Raw genomic sequence first — 12287 nt, forward strand, 5'->3', positions numbered from 1 at the left:
TTCAACTTTATTCAACAAAAATTTCCCATGTATTTCAATGGGGAGACCCTTCAAATTCTCATTCAACTTACTCATTTTTAAACTCTTACTACTTCCACATACATTGACATAGAGCCACCATTCAAACTTTAAAACGAAGACAAGACATTCAACTATTCAACTTGTATTTATCTTTTCAATATCTATTATACTTTTTCTTCAGTTCCAGTTTAAGTTTCATGATGTTTTTTCACCCGTTTCAGAGTTTATAATGGGTGTGTATGGGACGGAATGTTGGGGCTAGAGTGAGGCAGCTCAACTGCTAGAGTGAGAGGAGCAAAAAAATTAATCTTAAAATCTTTTTTAAAACTGCTGCTGTGTCCGCAGCGTTTGCTCTACAGCCACCATTTTACCCTCAAAACGTAGCCATCGCTGTCCTCTTTCATCCAATGTGTTTACTATTGTACTAGGTGTTATGGTTCTTTCATAAATGTCACCAATGCACAGCCTCCTCCCTCCAACTCTTCCATAGACTCTAATGTTAAAATGGCTCAGAAGGTTCTTTTGAAAATCAGAAGAGCATGGTGTCTTTCCACTGTCACCACGTCCATATAATAAACTCCACAGGCATGAAAGCTGAGAATTCAGTAGACTAGACATTGCTGTCGCTCACGGTGAAAGAATTTCGTCAATACCACTTGTACTTTTCATATGGGAACGATTTGTTTCGGCCTGACTTTTCTGTTCATTTTAAGCAGCAAAAGTGAGGTGCATGTCTGTGTCCGTGTGTATGGAGCCATTGGGTGCGGTCACTATAGCAACCAGGCTCACACCTGCCTGCTTAACGAGCTCTCTCTGCCACTCTGCCAAGATTCATCTTAAACACTTCTCTTTCAACTGCTGCTGTGTCCACAGTGTTACAGCCATCATTTTACCCTCAAAACGTCGCCATCGTTGTTCTTTTTCCAACATCTTGTCTTTCAAAGCTCAGAGATGTAAACTTTTTAAACTGTGTGGGTCCAAGTGGAGGGATCACATTTTAGTCATTCAGTGATTCAAAGAATATGACCTTTTAATATTCTTTCAGATGTTTTCTGACTCTAAATGTTCTTTTCTCATTTCTTAGGTTTTTCTAATTTACAATTAAAACATTTTCAGCTTTTTTCCAACTTCTGCTTCTGTGTAACCTTCAGCTTTTAGCAGTTCAGCACCTTTGTTTTCAGGTTAAATTTGTTTTTTTGTTTTTTTTAAATTTCATTCAATATTTTTAACTCAAAATTCAGCAATTAATTCATTTCAGTGCATACATTCAGATTCAAGCATTCACACTGCAGTTTCTTCAGAAAATGCACTTTCTAGTTATTATATTTTATCTATTCCGTACGTTTTTTGAAAGCCTACTCCTTCAAAACCGTTCAACTTAGAAAAACCATTCAAACATCGTTAGATTCCTATTCTTTTGGACAACATTGCTTCTATTTTTCTCATTTTTAACATTTATATTTTTAATTTTATTCAACTTTATTCAACAAAAATTTCCCATGTATTTCAATGGGGAGACCCTTCAAATTCTCATTCAAATTCCTCCTCTTTAAACTGTATCTACTTCCACATACATTGACATAGAGCCACCATTCAAACTTTAAAACGAAGACAAGACATTCAACTATTCAACTTGTATTTATCTTTTCAATATCTATTATACTTTTCCTTCAGTTCCAGTTTAAGTTTCATGATGTTTTTTCACCCGTTTCAGAGTTTATAATGGGTGTGTATGGGACGGAATGTTGGGGCTAGAGTGAGGCAGCTCAACTGCTAGAGTGAGAGGAGCAAAAAAATTTATCTTAAAATCTTTTTTAAAACTGCTGCTGTGTCCGCAGCGTTTGCTCTACAGGTATGATTTTACCCTCAAAACGTAGCCATGGCTGTCCTCTTTCATCCAATGTGTTTACTATTGTACTAGGTGTTATGGTTCTTTCATAAATGTCACCAATGCACAGCCTCCTCCCTCCAACTCTTCCATAGACTCTAATGTTAAAATGGCTCAGAAGGTTCGTTTGAAAATCAGAAGAGCATGGTGTCTTTACACTGTCACCACGTCCATATAATAAACTCCACAGGCATGAAAACTGAGAATTTGGTAGACTAGACATGGCTGTCGCTCACGGTGAAAGAATTTTGTCAGTACGACATGTACTTTTCATTTGGGAACGATTTGTTTCGGCCTGACTTTTCTGTTCATTTTAAGCAGCAAAAGTGAGGTGCATGTCTGTGTCGTGTGTATGGAGCCATTGGGTGCAGTCACTATAGCAACCAGGCTCACACCTGCCTGCTTAACGAGCTCTCTCTGCCACTCTGCCAAAATTAATCTTAAACACTTCTCTTTCAACTGCTGCTGTGTCCACAGTGTTAAAGCCATCATTTTACCCTCAAAACGTCGCCATCGTTGTTCTCTTTCCAACATCTTGTCTTTCAAAGCTCAGAGATGTCAACTTTTTAAACTGTGTGGATCCAAGTGGAGGGATCACATTTGAGTCATTCAGTGATTCAAAGAATATGACCTTTTAATATTCTTTCAGATGTTTTCTGACTCTAAATGTTCTTTTCTCATTTCTTAGGTTTTTCTAATTTACAATTAAAACATTTTCAGCTTTTTTCCAACTTCTTCTTCTGTGTAACCTTCAGCTTTTAGCAGTTCAGCACTGTTGTTTTCAGGTTAAATTCAGGTTGTTTTTTTTGTTTTTTTATCTCATTCAAAATTTTTAACTCAAAATTCAGCAATTAATTCATTTCAGTCCACATGTCTGTGTCCGTGTGTATGGAGCCCTTGGGTGCAGTCACTATAGCAACCAGGCTCACACCTGCCTGCTTAACGAGCTCTGTCTCTCACTCTGCCAAGATTAAATCAAAAATGTGTGTTACATCTAAGCAGTTGTAGTAAGATTAACTTTTTCAATAGGTACAATAAGACAGGTTTGACAGGCTTTTGCCACAGATTAACAGTATGTCAGTAGTTAATATAGGCTAACTGAATAGAGCCCTGAATTATTGCCCTGTTAAATTCAAGTTGATTGTGTATTGGTGGACTTGTCTTCTCCACACAGGTTTTTCATACCTCGGCAGTTTTAGTCAGTTGATGACTTTAAAATAATCTTTTCTGACTGGATAATTAAAGCTCACAGCATCTACCTGTCTGTAGTGTATTTTCCCACATTTTAAATAATCGAATCTCATTTAATGTCTCTGTTTTTAGTCTGTATAGTTTATCTCCCCACGAATACGCTCAAAGTAGTCTTAAAATAAAATCCATAAAACAGTTCAAGATGACATACTTTTTATTTGCTAATTTAATGCCAGTTGCCCTCTTTCCTGAGTATAAGCGAATGAGTGACATAAAGAGAAAAAGTACCAATTTGTATGCTGGTGAGTCTTGTGTATTTTTTTCTCTGTCTCTCTATGACAGAGAAATATATATGCTCATTATTGATGTTCAAACTGATGCTCAAATTTCCAAGCACCACCTGAACGCCTCATCAGTCTTTAACTAATCACTGCACCAACTGCCGTCATTCCGCTTTGCTCTCTGCTGTGGTAAGTACAATACACTCAGTACAGCACGGTTTTAATTTTATGATGGTAAAAATACATGTTTGACATTTAAACTCACATATCAAGTCTTTTTAAAGTTCAACAGAGTTCAAAGAATAAAGAAAGCAAAAAAAGAATAACCTTTGCTACCATTTATATAGGTTTATGACTTTTGCTGTTAGCAGCAGTGCTAACGCTAGCTTCAATGCTAATGCTAGCTATAGTGCTAACACTAGCCTTAGCAGTTGTTAACTGACAAAAAGAATATTCTTGTGATATTCCTGTGATATTTATTGGCGGTCAGTGAGACAAAAGTAACAAATGAGCTTTATTATTGCCATTGTGCCTCAGTTTTAACAGTAAGAGTACTTTATGACTTTTGCTGTTAGTAGCAGTGCTAATGCTAGCTTCGATGCTAATGCTAGCATCAATGCTAACGCTAGCTATAGTGCCAACACTAGCCTTAGCAGTTTTTAACTGACAAAAAGAATATTCCTGTGATATTCCTGTGATATTTATTGGCGGTCAGTGAGACAAAAGTAACAAATGAGCTTTATTATTGCCATTGTGCCTCAGTTTTAACAGTAAGAGTGCTAGTTCTACCAGCAGTGCTAACACTAACTGAAGTGCTAACGCTAGCAGGAATGCTAGCGTTAGCAGTGATGCTAAGGCTAGTAACAGTCTAACAGTAGCCTTATATAAGTACTTAAATAAATACTTCAGTTAATTAGTTTGAATTATAAAATGGCTGCTGTATCAGCTGGTGTGCTATATTACTCTATAATTACCCTGCTGACTATAAGTTCAGTGTATCATGTCGTGTGGGCTTTGTTTTTTTGTTAGTCTGATAACACTGTACAGACAACTAACATGTTATTTCTTGTCTTACACTTTCAGGAACTTGACTCACATCTGTGCTTTGCCTGGTAGGTGTGCACATACTGTTAGAGAAGTACACCAAATTTTTAAAAAAAGAGTCTGACTAATATAAGCTTTAAAGTGATGGGTTCAAACTTTGTGCTAGACCTTTTAAACACATTTTTATAATAAATACACATAAGTTCAGCTTAACAATTGGGCTAAAATATTTTTTTCGTACATTTTTGCACATTACATGTGATTAGTTAACAATTCACTCAATCATATTTGTATTTAAAAATATTATTGCTGAATTTAATTAAATATTTATTCTTTTAAAAAGTGCCAAATTGTGCAACTTTTTGCACATGGCAGCCGACAACAGTTTAGCTTGAATATTTGTTTTGTCCTTTTTCAGTAGTCACAATTAGTTCATACAATTACCATGTGATATAATTTTATTAAAATTATTTTTTTTCTTGTTTTTTGTTCACAGTGTGCAGAAGAAGAACAAGGACCAGATCTCCAGTCTTCTATCTCACATCCCAACCCCCCAACCCCTCTATCTTCTGTCCTACTCCACCTGTTGTCTCTGCCTTCTTTCCATCTGTATTTCACCCTGTGGTTTGTGAGAAATTTTGCCAAACCAAGAATCTTATTGCGGTTTGATTTAAAGCCGCGTCTCTCCTGCTCTGTCTGTTCTCTCTGCTAAATTTTCTCTCTACCTGTTTTTCACTCTTTGGCTTGCTGCTGAAAAATGCACAAGCCAATAAAACAATAAAGAGTGCATATTTTGCCTCAACCTGAGAACAAACTGAACAAACAAAGAAAACTCTGCGGTTTGATTTAAAGCCGTGTCTCTCCTGCTCTGTCTGTTCTCTCTGCTAAATTTTCTCTCTACCTGTTTTTCACTCTTGGCTTGCTGCTGAAAAATGCCAAGCCATTAAAGCAATAAAGAGTGCATATTGCCTCTACCTGAGAACAAACTGAACAAATAAAGAAAACTCTAATTCACGGTTTGATTGTGATTTCCCAGCCGTGTTTCTCCTGCTCTGTCTGTTCTCTCTTCTAAATTTTCTCTCTAGCTGTTTTTCACTTTGCGCTTGCTGCTAAGTTGTGCCAAGCCAATAAAGAGAGTGCATATTATTCTCTCGACTGACAAACTGTCAAACAAACAAAGACATCTGTTTCTGAGAAATAAAAACTGAAATATAAAGACAAAGAAAACATCTCCTGCTCTGTGCCACTCTTATTTTATAAACATATTTTCTAAAGACTAAGAGAAACACTTGTGTAAAAATGCCAAGGAAGCAGAAAAAGTCACAAGCTGCAAAACAACGCTGGAAGAAGTTCCATGAGTTTCATGAAGTACCAACATGTGAACAAGCTGAGTGTGATTTTCCTCAGAGCTCTGCAGAAGACTTTGTGTCTGCAAAGACCAATGCTGATGGTGTCAAACAGGCAGGTCAACATGTTCCTGCACATGTACAACAGGTATCCTATGCAGATGCTGTAAAGATTGGATTGCAGCATGAATTTAATGATCATCAGGTAAACCATAGAGACCAACCTGAGGTGTCAAGTGCCCCACAGGTGGGTTATGCTGATATTGTAAAAAGAGGCCGTCACAGTGATGTGGCAGGACCATCTCATGCAGAAAGAGTGAACTTTGAAAACCAGCCCTCTGTTACACATATCTGTGCATCTCACAGCCAGGCTCATCCCAAATATGGAGACTCCAGAAACAAGCAGTGCACATGTAACTCACTCACATTTCTTGCTTTCCTTCATGAGAATGATAACATGACTACAGCTGACCTTAATCTGGTCTTGGATAAAGGTGATGTGATGTACAAAGAGGCCAAGAAAAGATTTCCTAAAAATATTCATTTGGCAACCGATGAGCTGCCAGACAAAGTTGATGCTCGCTGGTCTATGTATGATGTCGACATGACACAGCCTTCCCGGTATGGGACATTTGAAGAACCTCCAGAGGAAGCAGTAGATACCTTTCTCAGCTTAGAAGCAGGACTGAGCTGCCTGTTGTCAGATGTGCAGTATGCCTTATTGATTATGAGTGGATTGTGTATTGCAGTGTTCAGATCCACATCAGGCAAATATGGTTTCTTTGATCCACACTCCAGAACACCCAGTGGTCTTCCTCTACTACTACAGTCACGTAATCGTGGTACAGCAGTGATGCTGAAATTCACACTCCTCAGTGACATGATTAAGAGGATCCAAGATTCTTATGAAATGATGGAGATATCACCCTCTTGTAACTATGAACTGAAGCCTGTGCAGTTCTACAGTATGAGCACAGTCAACCTGAGTGATACTATCACAGACACAGTCTGCAGACCAACAGCTGCCACTGCTGTGGCATCTACTCACTCTGATACAACTGTTGATGAAGCAAACCCCTCTACTCCAAGGAGAAACACAACGACTGATCTGACTGAGAACATCTTTTGTCAAATGTCCATTTGTATGCCACCGGTGAAACAAAAAGAAGTCCACGTGACTCAGTTCACATCATATGAAGATCAGAATGAACCTCCTAATATACCAACTGAAGAACTATGCAGTGAATTAAGTTTCCTTCCATCAAGTGATGCTTTTTCATGTCAATCAAATGCTGCCATAACAAATGTTGCTGCCTGTGACCTTTCTGATATAGTTTTACAAAAAGTGAAAAAAGTTAATAAACAACAAAGGCAAAAAATGAGAAGAAGATTAATGGCATCAGAGAAACCCAGAAATCAGAGAAAAGAAAACCAAAAAAGGAAAGAACGACAAAAGTATGCTTCAAACAAAGAGTACAAAGAAAAGAAAAAGTCTTGCACAAGCGAGGCATTTAAAAAGAACCCTGAAGTTAAACGGAAGCAACAACAGTATATGAAAAGACGTTACTGTGAGAATGATGAATTCAGAAAGAAACAAAAACAATATGTTAAAAAACGTTTTTCTGAGAATGCTACAGTTAGAAAGAAACAACAACAATATATTAAAAGACGCTACTGTGAGAACGATGAATTCAGACAAAAACAAAAAAACTATATAACTAAAAGGTATCAAGAAAACCCTGAATTCAGAGAGAGACAGAGATCTCGAGTGACTCAGCGTTATGCACGTGACAATGCATTCAGAGTAAGACACAGACAACTAATGAAACAACTAATGCGAGACAGGTATCAAAGTAATCTTGCATTCAGGATTATGCACAACATGAGATGTGCAATGAAAATAAAAAGGAAATACAGATGGGTGAACAGACAAACCCAAGAGAGTGACAACAGTGTGATCAACGAGGCCATATCTGTGTTCAAATCACAAATCAAAGCTGGACCATCATACCCATGTACTGTATGCTTCAAGGCTTCATTTCCAAACCAAGTGCGACCCTGCACAAGGTCAAAGTATGTCAAAAACCCACATGTAGTTGCAACATGTTTGACAGGAAAGTTTGTTCATGTTTGTGATGAAAACTGCAGAAATGAGCAGTGCAAAGTGCCTGATGAGAGAAAGAGAGAGTGGATATGTCACACCTGCCACGATCATCTTAAAAATGGATCCATGCCAGCACTTGCTGTTGCCAATAAGTTGGATCTTGCTGATATTCCAGCTGAACTTTCTGATCTCAACATACTGGAGAGACATCTCATAGCCAAGTGCATACCATTTGCCAAGATCATTCCTCTTCCCAAAGGCAGACAAAGAGCAATTAGAGGAAATGTGGTCTGTGTCCCATCAGAGGTACAGGAAACTGTTGAAACACTACCTCGATTGAGAATTAATTCTCAGGTGATCAGAGTAAAGCTGAAGAGACGCTTGTCTTACAAAGGTCATCAGCTGTTTCAGACTGTAAGCTGGTCTAAACTTGTGCAAGCACTGCATAAACTCAAGCAGATTCATCCACAGTATAAGGATGTGAGCATCAGAGATGATGCTGAGCTGTGTGATCCAACTCTTCCTGATGAAGATGATGAGGATGATGATGATGAAAACATGAATGAGGACGATTATGATGAGGCTGATTTAATGGAAATTGACAGCTGTGAGAAAAATGCACTGAGTGAAGCACAAAATATAAATGAACAGGACATTGACATGTTACCCTGTGATGGTGAACAATCGCATGAACAGATGAGAGATGATTCAGAGCAAGCAGATGGACTGACTAATGGTGGTTTTGCACTCGAGTCCTGTTTGCAGCCCCCTGATGTGGCTGAGGAGATATTATGTTTCAGTGAAGGAATCTACTCTGTTGCTCCTGCAGAGAGAAACAATCCAATAAGTTTTTTCAAAACACCTAAACTGGAGGCCATGGCCTTCCCTGTGCAGTTTCCTACAGGCCAAAACACACTTGATGAAAGAAGGCTGATCAAAGTATCCCCCAGTGGGTATTTCAAATCAAGACTTTTCTGCATTGATGATCGTTTTGCCAAAGACACAAACTATTTATTCTTTGCACAGTTTGTGACTGAAATACACTTGGCTACATCCAGCATGACAGTACAGTTAAGGAAGGCAAAGCCTCTGACCAGAGATGGTAGAAAAATAACCTCAGGCATGTTACAAGATAAACATGAGGTGGAGAAACTGGTGCGAAATAAAGATGCAGTGAGATTCATGCAGCCTCTGAGAGGAACCCCAGCCTATTGGGAGAAAACAACAAGAGATCTTTTTGCCATGATCAGACAGTTGGGAACTCCCACGTTCTTTTGCACATTTTCAGCTGCTGAAATGCGCTGGCCTGAAGTGATCGAGGCAATAACAAGGCAGCAAGGTGAACAAGTGAATTTTGAAGGACTCGACTGGTCAGCAAAGTGTGACATCCTGAGAAGCAATCCTGTCACAACAATGCGCATGTTTGACAAGAGAGTTGAAGCATTATTCAGAGATTTACTCTTATCTCCCGCAGAGCCACTTGGCAAAGTCATTGACTACTTTTACAGAGTTGAGTTTCAGCACAGAGGAAGCCCACACATACACTGCCTCCTGTGGGTAGAAGGTGCTCCTGTGTTTGAGGAGGATGATGAGCAAACTGTTGTTGATTTTATAAACAAATACATCACAGCTCAGCTGCCTGATCCACATAAACAACCTGAACTGTACAAAAAAGTAACAGAAGTGCAAAAACACAGTAAGAACCACACAAAGACGTGCTTTAGGAGTTTAAGCTCCGGGTGCCGTTTTGGTTTTCCCAAACCACCCTGCAATGAGACAATGATCACAAGACCCAGTGAGGATGATGCACTGGAAGTAGAAACGGCAAAGAACAAGCTCAGACCACTGAACCAGCTGCTGAATGAACCTGAAACTGCTTCCATGAGTTTAGAGCAGCTCTTGGAAAGATGCAAGTTGACACATGCAGAATATCAGAGATACCTGAATAAAATGAACATGAGGAGTACGATCATACTAAAGCGTGATCCAAAAGACTCTTGGATAAACGGCTATAATCCACATCTGCTTGAAGCCTGGAACAGTAATATTGACATAAGCTTTGTTTTAGATGCTTTTGGTGCTGCAAATTATTTAATGAAATATATATCAAAAAAAGAGGGCGGGCTATCTGAGTACCTGAAAACTGTCATTGAGAACTCCCATAAGGACAGTGTAAATGAGTGCGATGAAATGAGAGCCGTCATGCAGGCATATTCAAAGAAGCGAGAGATCAGTGCACAGGAGTGTGTTGCTCGTGCATGTGGTCTTCACATGAAGCAATGCTCACGTGCTGTAATATTCATTCCAACTGATGATAATCCTGTGAAAATGAGTCGTCCCCTGTCAGTTCTGGACAACACAACACCTGAGTCTTCCAATGTTTGGATGACATCTTTGAATGACAAATACAAAGCCAGACCTGAAACACCAGAGTATGAGGAGATGTGCATGGCAGACTTTGCTGCTACTTGCAGGATTGTCTATGGCCAACAGAAAAAAGGTAAAGATGTTTTGCCCCTTCTCAATGAGATGGGGTTTGTGCAAAGGCGCAAAAACAATAAGCCTGCTATCATCAGATTTCACCGCTGCTCACAAGAAAAACATCCAGAGCAATATTACGGAAGACTGCTTAAACTGTACCTTCCTCATCGTTCAGACCACGAACTGAAAACACCATCGTTGCCAACCTATCAGGCTTTCTATGGTGCTGGCTGTGTACAGCTGCCAGGTACTGACCGTCTTGAGTACGTGCAACACATTGTCAAAAGAAACAGAGAAAAATATGAGAAAAACAGTGAGGAGATCGAGAGCGCTGTTGAGGAATATGAGCAGAACAGAGGTGTGACTGACGAATGGTGTAATCTGGCACCTGAATCAGATCTCGTAAGGTTGCCACTTGTTGAACAAGAAAGAGAGCGAGACAATGAAAATGAACAGGAAGATGTGCCCGACTACAGCCGTCAGGCTGATGCTTCAACAGAAGTCAGAGCCATCAGGGAACCCCCTGCTATTGATCCCACATTGTTACGTCAGATGTTTCAGAATCTGAACAAGAAGCAAGCCTGCATATTTTATGCAGTTAGAGACTGGTGCATTAAAAGAGTCTGTGCTCTAAATCCAGAGCAGTTTTTCTTTTATATTAATGGTGGTGCTGGAACAGGAAAATCACATCTTATCAAATGCATCTACTCAGAAGCATCTAAGATACTGAGCAAAGTGCCCAGATATGCAGACGACGTTGACATATCAAAACCCACTGTCCTGTTAACTGCTTTCACTGGGACTGCAGCTTTTAACATTTCTGGAACAACACTGCATTCTCTTCTCAAGCTGCCTAGAAGCTTAAAACCTCCCATTCAGGGACTTGGCAATCAGCTGGATGAAGTCAGATCAGAACTTTTGAATGCTGAAATAATCGTCATTGACGAAGTGTCTATGGTGTCAAGACATCTGTTTGCATATGTAGATGCAAGACTCAAACAGATCAAAGGGACTCGGAGACCCTTTGGAGGCATGTCAGTCATTGCTGTCGGAGACTTCTATCAGCTACCCCCAGTGCGACAGTCTAAACCTCTCTGTGTGCACGACCCGTCTGAGATCGACCTGTGGCGGGAGCATTTTCAGATGATCACTCTGACTGAGATTATGCGTCAGAAAGATGATGTTGTCTTTGCAGAGATGCTGAACAGAATTCGTGTGAAAGGAAAGTTGGATGAGCTTTGCGAAGCAGATAGAAATTTGTTGTCACAGGCCATAACTGAACCAGCCCATTGTCCAACTGATGCGTTGCACATTTTTGCAACTAATAAAGAAGTGGATGCACACAACTCTGCAACACTGGCTCTGCTCCACACTCATATCATTGACATCCATGCAGATGATTATAGAAAAGATCCTAGAACTGGCAGAATGGCACTTCAAGACAGACCGTTGAAAGGAGGTAAAAACGAGTTACCAGACACACTGAAAGTTGCAGAAGGAGCTCGTGTCATGCTCACCAGAAACATTGACATACAAAATGGTTTGGTTAATGGAGCTTTTGGAATACTACTTAGAGTAGTTCACTCTGAAAACGACCAACACATCATCAAGCTTGGACTTAAAATGGATAATGAGACATCTGGAAAGAATAACCGCACACCAGCAGACGACATGGTGTACATTGAGAGAGCAGAGGAGAATCTGAAGCAGAAAGGAGTGGTACGAAGACAGTTCCCAGTGAAGCTGGCCTTTGCATGTACAATACATAAGGTACAGGGTATGACAACTACATCAGCTGTTGTCTCTCTTAAGAGCATTTTTGAGCCCGGCATGGCCTACGTAGCTGTCAGTAGAGTGACGTCTCTCAGTGGACTGTATCTTCTTGATATGGAAGAGAAAAAAATATTCACCAACCCAGAAATCACTGCAGC

At 39.6% G+C, this 12287-nt stretch overlaps 1 protein-coding gene and 1 long non-coding RNA gene across 7 annotated transcripts in view; both read left to right on the forward strand.

The window, feature by feature from the left end:
- nav3 (neuron navigator 3) overlaps nucleotides 1–12287 on the forward strand; it is a 424334-nt gene that overhangs the window by 326695 nt on the left and 85352 nt on the right. The gene's annotated exons all lie outside the window — the stretch shown is intronic.
- LOC309692437 lies at nucleotides 3388–5654 on the forward strand. Its single transcript, XR_014272308.1, has 4 exons — nucleotides 3388–3402; nucleotides 3495–3570; nucleotides 4465–4493; nucleotides 4922–5654. It is a non-coding gene; the product is annotated as an uncharacterized lncRNA (long non-coding RNA).

Source organism: Aulonocara stuartgranti (assembly GCF_965226115.1).
Source record: "Aulonocara stuartgranti genome assembly, chromosome: 17".
NCBI lineage: Eukaryota > Metazoa > Chordata > Actinopteri > Cichliformes > Cichlidae > Aulonocara > Aulonocara stuartgranti.